We start from the raw sequence: 12,500 nt of genomic DNA on the forward strand, positions 1-12,500 counted from the left end.
TCGTATGCTGACCGTTCGTCTATCAACGTGTTTTTCTGTTTGGGCAGTGACCGCGCGCTTACAGTGGGGAAGTGGCAGACTGAATTGATAGATAAAGAATTGTGATGCATCGACCTTTTCTCCCACCACACACACACACACACACACTGCTCCTACCCCTAAACCTACCCATCGCAGGAAACATTCTGCACTTTTACTTTCTCAAAAAAAAAATGATTTATACGCCTTTTGAAAAGTGGGGACATGGGTGATGTCCTCATATTTCACCCTCTCCTGTAATACCTGTGTCATACCCTTGGCATTATACACATTTGTGTCATGATATTTAACAAAAACAACCACACACACATTTATTTTGGTTCTCGTAAAGATTAATCAGTAATCTAAAGGATTAAACTGAATCTGTTCTCTGTTCCAGTTCAGTCCAGCAGAAGAGCTCAAACCCAGAGTCCAGCTGTGTGTCTATGAAGAGTGACTGCTCTATGGATCAGCCACCAGTGTTTAAGAGTGGAGACAAACGGCCTGATCTCAGGTATATCACCTCTATAAAAGTTATGCTTATAGTATTTTATGAAGTTGTTATTAACATACAGCAGTGTAATGAGTTCAGATCCTGTAAGTTTCAGTCTATTAATGATGATCATTGTGCTCTTGTGTAAAGCTCTATGTATTGTATTGTTAATACATTCACACACTGTAAAAGCTGTTGGTCTGTTACTCAGTTAATGACACGATTACATCAATATCAGTGTGTCTGATTCTTTACCCTCTTCATTCTGATTTAAGGGCAAATCTTCAATCCAGACCAGTTAAAAACAAAACTGTGTTCACGCCTGAGATTCAACCAGAAGACTTTAATGAAAGCATGTGTCCTGGCTTCAGGTAAAATGTGGGACTTTTGTGGTGGTTTAATTTTAGGAGCTGCAATGACATCACACATCACTCAAACACATGATTAATGATTGAAACATTTCAGAAACCGTATGATGTTCTGTGTCCCATAATTTTGTTATCCATGGCTATTTACTTCTCTAACTTGTGTAACAATGTGGTATTTTAATCTTACAGTCATGACTCTAAACCTGCTGAAGTCCTCGACACATTGAGATCAAATCTGAGGAAGAAGTTTGAGTGTTTGTGTGAGGGAATATCAAAGCAGGGAAACCCAACACTCCTGAATGAGATCTACACAGAGCTCTACATCACAGAGAGTGAAAGTGGAGAGATCAATAATGAGCATGAGGTGAGACAGATTGAGACACAGTCCAGGAGAGCAGAAACAGAGGACACAGCGATCAAATGCAGTGACATCTTTAGACCTTTACCTGGACAAGACAAACCCATCAGAACTGTGCTGACAAAGGGAGTCGCTGGCATTGGAAAAACAGTCTCTGTGCAGAAGTTCATCCTGGACTGGGCTGAAGTGAAACAGAATCAGGACATCCAGCTCATATTTCCACTTCCTTTCAGAGAGCTCAACTTGATGAAGGACAAAACACTCAGTCTTTCAGATCTTCTTCGTGGCTTTTTCCCTGAAACCAAAGAAATGGAAATATCCAGTGATCTGTATAAAGTGTTGTTCATCTTTGATGGTCTGGATGAGTGTCGTCTGTCTCTGGATTTTCAGAGCGATGTGAGGTTGTGTGATGTGACTGAATCAGCCTCAGTGGACGAGCTGCTGATGAACCTCATTGCGGGGAATCTGCTTCCCTCAGCTCTCATCTGGATCACCTCCAGACCCGCAGCAGCTGATCTCGTCCCCTCTGAGTGTGTCCATCGAGTGACAGAGGTACGAGGCTTCAGTGACCCACAGAAGGAGGAATACTTCAGGAAGAGAATCAGTGATCAGAGTCTGGCTGACAGGATCATCTCACACCTGAAGTCATCAAGGAGCCTCTTTATTATGTGTCACATCCCAGTTTTCTCAGCCACTGTTCTGGAGAAGATGATGAATGAAACAGAGACTGGAGAGATTCCCAAGACTCTCACTCAAATGTACACACACTTCCTGATCCTTCAGACCAACATCAAACAAGAGAAGGACTATGAGAAGAAAGTGAAAGATGAAGACATGATTGTCAAACTGGGGAAACTGGCGTATCGGCAGCTTGTGAAAGGAAACCTGATCTTCTATGAGGAAGACCTGAGAGAGTGTGGCATTGATGTGACAGAAGCATCAGTGTACTCAGGATTGTGCACTCAGATCTTCAGAGAGGAGTTGGGCTTGTATCAGGGGAAAGTCTTCTGCTTTGTTCATCTGAGCCTTCAGGAACATCTAGCGGCTCTATATGTGCATCTCTCCTTTATAAACAAGAACATCAATGTGTTTGACCAGATCACCAAACCAACTAATGGAGACACAGCTTCACTATCTGATCTCCATCAGAGAGCTGTGGATGAGGCTTTAGACAGTAAAAATGGCCATCTGGACCTTTTCCTTCGTTTCCTTCTGGGTCTGTCTGTGGAGTCTAATCAGAGTCTCTTACAAGAACTAAAGACACAGACAGGAAACAGCTCTCACAACAATAAGAAAACAGTCGACTATATTAAAGAAAAGATCCGTGAGAATCCCTCTCCAGATAAATACATCAATCTGTTTCACTGTCTGAATGAACTGGGTGATCTTTCACTGGTGAACGAAGCTCGACCTCATGTGAGACATGGAGGATTACGTGCTGTGAAACTCTCCTCATCTCAGTGGTCAGCTTTAGTTTTTGTGTTGTTGTCCTCAGAGGAGACGATGCAGAAGTTTAACCTGAGCAGATTAATTGGAGGCAGAAATGATGAGTAAGTAACACTGAGTTCAATCATTACAGTCTAAAACATTATGACCAAAGAGAAACACAGAGATCAGAGGTGTTTAAATCACGGGGCACAGATTGATTTCTGGGATATTGTTCATAATTTGTGGGTGTTTCTCAAACGGAGGCTGTGTCCTAGTAAGGCTGCAGATCTCGACGGCCACGTCATCAAGCGCCTCTGAAGGCCGTCTCAGTTTGAAGGGTCCTTCGTTTCGCATCTTTAATTCAGCTCAATCACCCACAATCCTTTGCACACATTCACATTCATGAAAAAGACCTGCTGGAGAACGAGTCGGCCCTGAGCTTATCTGAGGTCATTATGAAATGTAAGACACAAATAATGTTTCCAGAGATGAAGGCACGTTATCTTTTAGTTTTGGTGTAAATGAATCACTCGACACTAAACTGCCAATAATGTGAGCCACTGGAGACACAGACGGCTGTCGTTCACTGTATTGCATTCAGAGAAAAGCCAGTTAATATAAAGATTTTTAATAGTCAGCTTTATTTATATAGTGTTTTTACAATGACGATTGTTTCAAAGCAGCTTCACCGTGTTAAACAGGAAAATATTGCAACCAAATTTGATTGGGCTGTACAGTCGCTCTGGAGAAAACGGTGATGTTATCTCGGCCTGTCACGATAACACATTCTGCTGAACGATAAATTTGCCAAGAAATTATTGCAATTAACGATAATATTTTTGTTCTGAGAATTTTCATCCAAAATAATGATAATGGCGTAATAATGCAGGTACAGCTTCTCAAATATCAATAAACTTTTATTTCTAAAGACTATTTAACACTGAAAGCGGAAATCATTTTAAATATCCACAATAAATGAACAAAACAACCAAAAACATTAAAAGCAATGGACTCTCAGTCTGTTAACAAAAATACACTTGAATAAATGCCAGAAACAATTAATAAAATGGATGAAAACTGCAGCAGATGATTGTGTTTTAGGAGCATATTAAGGGCGGCCCGGTTCACCAAACCCACGGTTCGGTTCGGATCACGGTTTTAGGCTCACGGTTTTCAGTTCTGTACGGTTCTTGTTGTTGTTTTTTCTTTTAATCGTTAACACTCCAGAAATTTACTTCATCATATGATATTATCCACAATTTAGGATACAGTATTAAAAAAATGGTTATATCATGTAATCATGCACAAACTGAACTTGACTTGACCATCTCTGAGGAAAGCTAGGTGAGATTTTAGGTGAGACAGCAAGAGAGAAGACATTGATGACATGCTTTTCATTTATTTGGTCAAAAAGGAGAATGTTTATTGCTATCTCTACAGGAACGTATGTGCCTTTAGCACACAAAGATTGAACTGAAGAATTAACTTGCATTTATCAAACTGCCAACTTCAGTGTATCTTAAAGCCTTGTTTAAACTCGACACGAAAGACGAGACCCCACACTGCAAAAAATGCTCTTCTTACTCAGTATTTTTGTCTTGTTTAAAATATCTAAAAATTCTTACATTAAGAAACATTTACTAGACAAGTAAAAAGTATGTCTTGTTTTGGGAAAAATAACTCAAAATGAAGAGAGTTTTTGCTTAAAATAAGATAAATAATCTGCCAATGGGTTAAGCAAAATAATCTTGTTTTCTGTATGAATTATTTTTCTCACCCCATTGGCAGATTATTTATCTTATTTTAAGCAAAAACTCTCTTCATTTTGAGTTATTTTTTCCCAAAACAAGACAATTACCTTTGGTTGTCTATTAAATACTTCATTTAAATTTTTTTTTAGATGTTTGGACTAGAAACAAGACAAAATAATAAGTAAGAAGCATTTTTTTGCAGTGCATTTCGCTTGGTGGTGTGCACGGCAAATTTTGTAACTGCGTGCGGCTCCGCAACCGAAGAAGCTCGAGTTCCAGCGAATCTGGCCGAGCATGACGTCTCATCACGCCGGAACCCAGTCTGCGTGTTTAGTATACACACATCCGGCAAAAACACTGAAGTAAAGCAGCACCACCATTACTGCGTTACTATCACCATAGCAACCGACAGGACGATAAACTCTGATGTCATGATAGATCTGAGCACTGAGTGTTGTAGTGTAAATGCAGACTAATAGACCGGACACAGAAACACTGACCAGAGGAAGAAACAACAGATCTGTGTCCGTTATAAACCAGTTTAATTAAAACTATATCTGAGGGTATTTCTGCTTTAGTAAAGTATTTATTGTTGTATTATTTACCTCTTATTATTATCATTAATAATGAACTTATTTTTTTATGTTCAAACAGTGGCAGAGTAAACACAGCAGATGAAGTTCTTCAGAAGCTGCTGCCTGTGGTTACAGCAACTAGATACGCTGTGTAAGTAACACTGAGAACAATCATCTGTGTGTGTGTGTGTGTGTGTGTGTGTGTGTGTGTGTGTGTGTGTGTGTGTGTGTGTGTGTGTGTGTGTGTGTGTGCGTGCGTGCGCGCGCTAAGTAAGTAAGACTGAGAACAACCATCACTGTTAAAAAAATATCACAGTTCTCACTTAAATAAATTAATGTTTTATTTACAAATACGAGTGTAACACTTTAAAATAAAATAAAATTAGTTGTGCTGTATTTATTGTCTTTGTGTGTGTGTAGCTCTACTGTGCTGTAATATGGTGTGTGTTTGTGTCTGTGTGTAGCCCTATTGTGCTGTAATTGTGTGTGTGTGTGTGTGTGTGTGTGTTTGTGTGTGTGAGACTCTACTGTGTTTTAATATGGTGTGGCTTAGCCGTGCTGGGGTAAAATGACGCTTCCTCTCATTCACTGACCTGTGTGTGTAGCTCTACTGTGCTATAATATGGTGTGTGTGTGTGTGTGTGTGTGTGTGTAAATCTACTGTGCTGTAATATGGTGTGTGTGTGTGTAGCTCTTTTGTGCTGTAATAGTGTGTGTTTGTGTGTGTGTGTGTGAGAGAGAGAGACTCTACTGTGCTTTTAATATGGTGTGGTTTAGTCGTGCTGGGGTAAAATGATGCTTCCTTTCATTCACTGACCCGCTCTCTGCTTTGTGTGTGTGTGTGTGTGTGTGTGTGTGTGTGTGTGTGTGTGTGTGTGTGTGTGTGTGTGTGTGTGTGTGTGTGTGTGTGTGTGTGTGTGTGTGAGACTCTACTGTGTTTTAATATGGTGTGGCTTAGCCGTGCTGGGGTAAAATGACGCTTCCTCTCATTCACTGACCCGTGTGTGTAGCTCTACTGTGCTATAATATGGTGTGTGTGTGTAGCTCTTTTGTGCTGTAATAGTGTGTGTTTGTGTGTGTGTGAGAGAGAGAGAGAGACTCTACTGTGCTTTTAATATGGTGTGGTTTATTCGTGCTGGGGTAAAATGATGCTTCCTTTCATTCACTGACCCGCTCTCTGCTTTGTGTGTGTGTGTGTGCTGTGCTCTCTGCTCACATGCTCTGATCATCAATAATACGCTATAGGGCTGTCATTTTGGAAAAAAAATCTAATTTGAACGGCTATCAAATATCAAGCAATATATTCGAATATCTATGACCCGCCCCCCATTTAAAAAAAAAAAAACCTGACACTGCCGTAACGGAGATTCAATCACAAATGCATTAACAGTCTGACAGTCATAAACAGGACTCAGGCCACAGTCTGTATGGAAAAATAAATAGTTAACTTAATGTTTGAAACAGCAGGTTATCACCTTAATCGATATGAAGTGCCAGTAAGCAATCATCACAGCTTTCAGTTTGTCTGCCGCATCAGATGTCGACGCCGTCCTCTCCAGCAGCTGGACTTTGTTTACGGATGCCATAGCAACTCTCAACGGCCAATAGGACTTATACGGTTTTATAAAAGCTATTTATTTGTTTTATAGTGTAATAATCATCTCAGAAAAGTAGTTGATTGTTTGCTTAAGGTGCTAAAGTGCTTTATAAATAAAATGTACTATTATATAGGCCTATTTCATCTGAAGAAGATGTGATTGAATATGTTTGCATACACTCCTGGTTCATGTTTAAAGAACTAGGGCAAAGGTCTTCAACCCTGCTCCTGGGAACCCACTTTCCTGAAGAATTTAGCTCAACCCTAACTAAAGACAGGTGAAGCTAATCAAGATCTTCAGGATCACTTGTTGAAAATACACAGGCAGGTGTGCTGAAGCAGGTTTGAAATAAGCCTTTCCAGACAGTGGGTCTCCAGGAGCTAGAGTATATGAAAATACTGTGTTTTTGAATTCTCAGCTGCAATGCGACGTTAAAGGATGTGGAATGGTGTGTTCTGTCAATAAAATAAAAAAATTGTCTTTTTATCGGATTAATCAATTCATTGAAAAAATAATCAGCCAACAAACCAATGGCAAGTTTAAAATATAGCTGAGTTTAAGGCGGCTGTTATTTTGGAAAGCATCACCTTATTATTTCCATGGCGACGCCTCATGTTAGTCACGTGACATCGCAGACACAATATCGCCGTATGACAGATGTATCGCTATTATATTGTTTTTCCTTTTTTATTTAAAATGTTCACTATTTTTGGGGTTATGTCATCAAATACCTGATATTCTGATTCTCAAATACTACTCTAGTTTTAATATATCGTGCAGTAAATATTTAATATATTTTCTGGTTATTTCAAATTGCCATTGAGGATTATTTTAAATTGACTACTCAAATTTAAAACAATTGGGAGTCGGCATGATTACCATTCATTAAATTTAATATCCCATCTGTTTAAATTAAGTGTAAGAAATATTTTTTTTCTGTGTTCAAGTGTTCAGTCTCTCTTTCTTGAGTTGAGGTAATTGTGATTCATCTGTAAATGATTGAACACATTGTAAGTGATTGAACTTTATGATTAAAATTATGATCCAAGTTATTCAACTAAATATAAAAAAATGTATTAATTTGGTCATATTTAATTCTATAAACTAGCCAAATCAAATTTTGTTGCAATGTTGTCCTGTTTAACAATGTGAAGCTGCTTTGAAACAATCGTCATTGTAAAAGCGCGATATAAATAAAGTTGATTGATTGATTGACATGAGCTGCTCCTCAGTAAAGTGATACGATCAACATTTAACACTTTAGACACACTCAATCTCAGCACAGGCAGGAATTTAATACATGAAGAACAAGATTAATTCATCCTTAATGACCATCACATCCATTTTGTTTTGGTGATCATCTTTACATATTTAATGTGATAAATAATTGGTTATATCAGTTTTTATAAAAGCTTTTTTCTCTCTCACACGCACACACATGGTGATCTGTGCTTTTGTAAATAATGAAGTCTCTGTTGATCTGGTGCCGTATTCACAATACATCTTAAGGCTAAAAGTAGCTCCTACCTTGCCGATTTAGGAGAAACTCTTAAACATAATGGCAGTGTCAGTCCTAATTTTAGGACTCCTAAATTTTTGCTCTAAGAGTATTTCCCAAAGCATTTTAGTGCTAAAGCTCGTAGTGAGGTAACTGTGGGGTTAACTACTGTTAGGTGAGTCAACTCTCAGCTGTATATATACCTCCTTTGGTGCTGATTTGATAGACAGTTTGAACGTGCTCCTTATAAACTTTATTTACAAAAAATAATTCTGCAATCTCTTGAGCTGCAGACATTAGAGTCTGACAATTAGCTGAACATATACTAGATTAATTAGTGACACAGCCTACTTTTTAAAAAATGTTTGAAAATGGCAACATGAAACCTCATTCAACAAAATATTTTTATAATTAACTCACTGACAGAGACCCCTCCCCTATCAGCCAATCACTGTGGGCATAGTTAGTAAGCGTGATGACATCCATAGCAACAAGCTCAACCTCGTCCTTATACTCTTAGCTTAAGACTTCTCTCTGTTCCTTGGTAAAAGTTGCTCTCAGCTGCTTTGTGAATAGGTTTTAAGAGAGAACTCTTAGCTAAGAACTTGTACTGCCCTTTAGGAGAACTCTTATTGGTAAGATAAAATGTTTTGTGAATACGGCCCCAAATCTCGGTGTCTTATCTGAGAGAGTGAAGAGTGTGGCATTTTTCTCTGCAGGTTGAGTGTTTGTGGTGTCACAGATGAAGGTTGTGCTGCTCTGGCTTCAGCTCTGAGATCAAACCCCTCACATCTGAGAAAACTGGATCTGTCTGAGAATAATCCAGGAGACTCAGGAGTGAAGCTGCTCTCTGCTGTACTGGAGAATCCTTACTGTAAACTGGAGAGACTGAAGTAAGATCATCTCTACCATAAAGTCTCGGGACTAAATAAGTATTAATATGTAGATATTGCACATGAAAGAAAATCTTTGTTAGGGGTGCGAGGTTGGGAGAGATGACTTATGAGCTTCTGTGCTGAGCTTCGCTGAGGACGCGAAGCTCAGCGCCACGCCTTTAAAATTCTAACACATTGTTTGCGAAGCTCAGCACTGTGCAGCACCACGTCTTTAAAATATTAAGCACCCCCATATTGCCAAAATGGTATGATCCTTGTTTCATAACACCCGCGAAGATTCAACTGAGATTGGTGGTCGAATCCGTCTCCACATATCGATGCAACAAATCTTCAACTATTTGGGGTCACCCCTACTATTAACCAGTTAACCCGCACCCGTTCGTGGACAGGAAGGGTGACGCAAGTGGCTGTGTCTCTACTTTTAATTACATTTGTTTTATACAAACTATTCAATCAGCTATCACAAACTATGCATCACTTGAAAGCTAAAACACTCAAGATTTATGTTCTGAACTCGTTTTTGCAATAAATACACAAGCTATACATTGGGCAAAGGATTCACCGTTTATGCTTGCTGTAACGTTAGGGATAGTTTCACTTTCAGAATCACCGTCATCTGATATTCCCCTTAAGAATCAGGGTCCGCGAATAGAAGACCCAACACTTCATTGCGGGTAAGCTTTATTAATGCCATTATAAAATAATAATAGTAATAATAATCTAATGCAAATACTCAGACGTTGACAATGCTCTAATAAAATGTCTCACTTGCACACCTGCTCCGCTTTTGTTCGCACTGATTCAATGCGCTCTTGCTCAAAGAATATGTATAGAATCATGTTGTTTTTTTGAGTCAGGGATGAAGTATGACACCTCTGCCATCTAGTGGAAGGGAGGTTGAATTAAATTTGACACCCTATTTGACAAAATCGGCCATTTCATTCAGTGCCGCATATGGGTGGATCTACTGGGGGGCACTCTAGAGCACCCACCCCCCCACTCTAGAGCCTTTCCCCCCCAGCTGCCCCGCTAACTTTAAAGATCCAAAAATGATCATGGAAAAAAAAAACACCAGTATGTCCAATACATTTACCAAAAGTAAACCATTTAATATATATATATATTTTTTAAATGTATTAAAATAAAAATACATAAAATACCCCTCCCCCGGCCCTCAAATACTTAGCTACATCCCTGATTCAAACGTGCAGAGTGGTGTTCGCTCAGTCTGGCTCACACACAGTGAGTCTGCTGCGGTGCGGTGGCCCTACAAACCGACTGGAGAGACTGAGCTGCCCCAGAGCCCCTGAAGGTGAAGTGAGTTTCCCCAGGTGTTCCCCAGGTAAACAAATGTTTAAAATGACTTAAAATACAAAAATAATAACAATGGGGCAATAATATTTGGTTCTAAAAGTATCATAGTAATCATATAGTTTGACACAACAACACTGTTGAAATAAATATGATATAATATAAATTGACACATACTCTTTACAACCGCTTACAAATCATTAAACGCTGTTGTTGGTTATTTAAAATATCTAACGGATGAACTCCTCTTGAACATTTTACTACTTGTGACGACCTGAGGAAGGAGGACCCAAAAGCAGAAGAATGCTTAACTTCAATTTATTGAAACACTAATAAAGACAGTCCAAACCGCAAGACCCCAAAACAGCTCAGAACTGAAGAGAATGGTCAGGCCGGCAGGAGGTCAGAATCCAGGACAATCAAATCCAAATCATGAGGCGAGAATCAGTGTCAGACAAGCAGGATAGTCAGACGAGGAGCAAACAAAACCAACAGAGACATCCCAACTCACGATCAGAAACAGGCAGGTGTTCACCGCAGAAAGCAGTCCGGAAAGGCCAACGGTAACCCAGAACAAATCAAACTCCAGCGTCAGTAACAGTCCAAATGTTCAGCAGTAAGAGAGCCGTCCAACACCGATTATGCCGACTGGACCTGTAATTAGATTACGCATTATTTTGTATGTTTTAGTCAAATTATGATATGATTTACACTTGAATAGTTTTATTAAACAGCATTATTACACGGCTCTGTGAAATACTTGATTCTGATTGGTCAATCGCCCATTCCAGCGGTATGTTATTTCCAGATAACACACACCGCTCATCCGGGTACTACAAGTTATCTTGACCGGCACTACTTCTGTGCTTAACGCTGGCGCCATCTTGTGGCTTAAACAGCCGTGGGCTACAATGGAAGACTTCAAGGCGGGTTTCCTTTATAAAGTTTTAAATATGGATATTTTTCTTACACAAACGCATCGATTGGAATCAGAAGGCTCTATTAACCCATCTGAGTCGTGTGGAGCATGTTATTTGACAGACAGCTGCATTTTTTATGGACTTCAAACACAACTACAACTACTGCTGGGATTAACGTTAGCCTGGACTTTTTAAATATAACTCTGATTGTATTTGTCTGACAGAAGAATGTCATAAACACCTATAATGACTTGAGGGTGAGTAAATCATAGGCTTGGTTTCATTTTTAGGTGAAGTAACCCTTTCAGCATTCATTTTCAACATTTAGCAGCAATAGATAAAGGCTTAAAGCAGGTTGGAACTGTTTTTCTTCGCGGAAGCTTTGCGTAAGAGCTAATAAAATATTTAATCTCAAGACAATATTTTTGTGTCTAATAATTAATTATTTATAGTCTAATAAATAATTATGAAACACCAGCTGCATGATACACAACACACAGAAGAGCGCACACATGACCAGACAGAGCGCACAAGAATGAGCGAATGCTCATTCCGTGCGCTCACAACAGAAGACAAAACACGAGGAGCATGAATGTTCGAATCCCAACACAAAACCAAAACCCAACTAGACCGAAGTGCTGGGATCCGAACACCACGCCCCACACAGAAAACTACAAGGACAGAAGAGCATGCAGCTCAAGCTCAAAGCTGTGTGCTCACACAAGACGAGACAAAATACAGGAGTGTCACAAAACCAAGAGAAAGCTTGACTGAAGTGACAGAACCCTGACAGTCTCAGTTTGTGTCGGTGTAAATTGCAGAAATAAAACTGGTTTTCCAGTGAGATGAAGGGTAAATAGGAGACAAAGCTGCTTTAAAGGGGAGATGAATTGAGAAATCAACTTTCCCTTGAACTTTTGATATATAAAAGGTCTAGGTAATATAAGAATACCCTCTAAGTTTCAGAGCTAAAAACTTCCTTGTTAGTCAAAGAAAAGCTTTTATAGACACCAGGCCCAGAAAACGGTCTTGTGCTTCATACTTAAGTGCGCGACGAAACACCGCCTCTACTGCGCGTCTAAGACTCATGGAGGTGATCGGCTCGGGCTGTAGCCAACAACAATAAACATGCCGCGGAATATAGCAAGATATTGCGCTATTCCTGGTTGTGGAAGAAAACAGTTGCTGCTGCATAAGCTTCCTTCGGATCCTAATATTAGGAATAAGTGGTTGAACTTTATTTTTAATGAAGTTCACGTGTAGCCTAGAAATCTAGACGCACCTTA

The 12,500-nt window shown here is 39.4% G+C and overlaps 1 protein-coding gene and 1 pseudogene across 1 annotated transcript in view; both read left to right on the top strand.

Annotated features, from left to right (window-relative positions):
- Positions 1-1,845, top strand: part of LOC137085241 (NLR family CARD domain-containing protein 3-like) — an 11,197-nt pseudogene extending 9,352 nt beyond the window's left edge.
- LOC137084571 (NACHT, LRR and PYD domains-containing protein 3-like) overlaps positions 1-12,500 on the top strand; it is a 320,075-nt gene that overhangs the window by 287,676 nt on the left and 19,899 nt on the right. The window lies entirely within an intron of this gene.

This window comes from Pseudorasbora parva, chromosome 8 (assembly GCF_024679245.1).
Source record: "Pseudorasbora parva isolate DD20220531a chromosome 8, ASM2467924v1, whole genome shotgun sequence".
NCBI classification, from domain to species: Eukaryota; Metazoa; Chordata; class Actinopteri; order Cypriniformes; family Gobionidae; genus Pseudorasbora; species Pseudorasbora parva.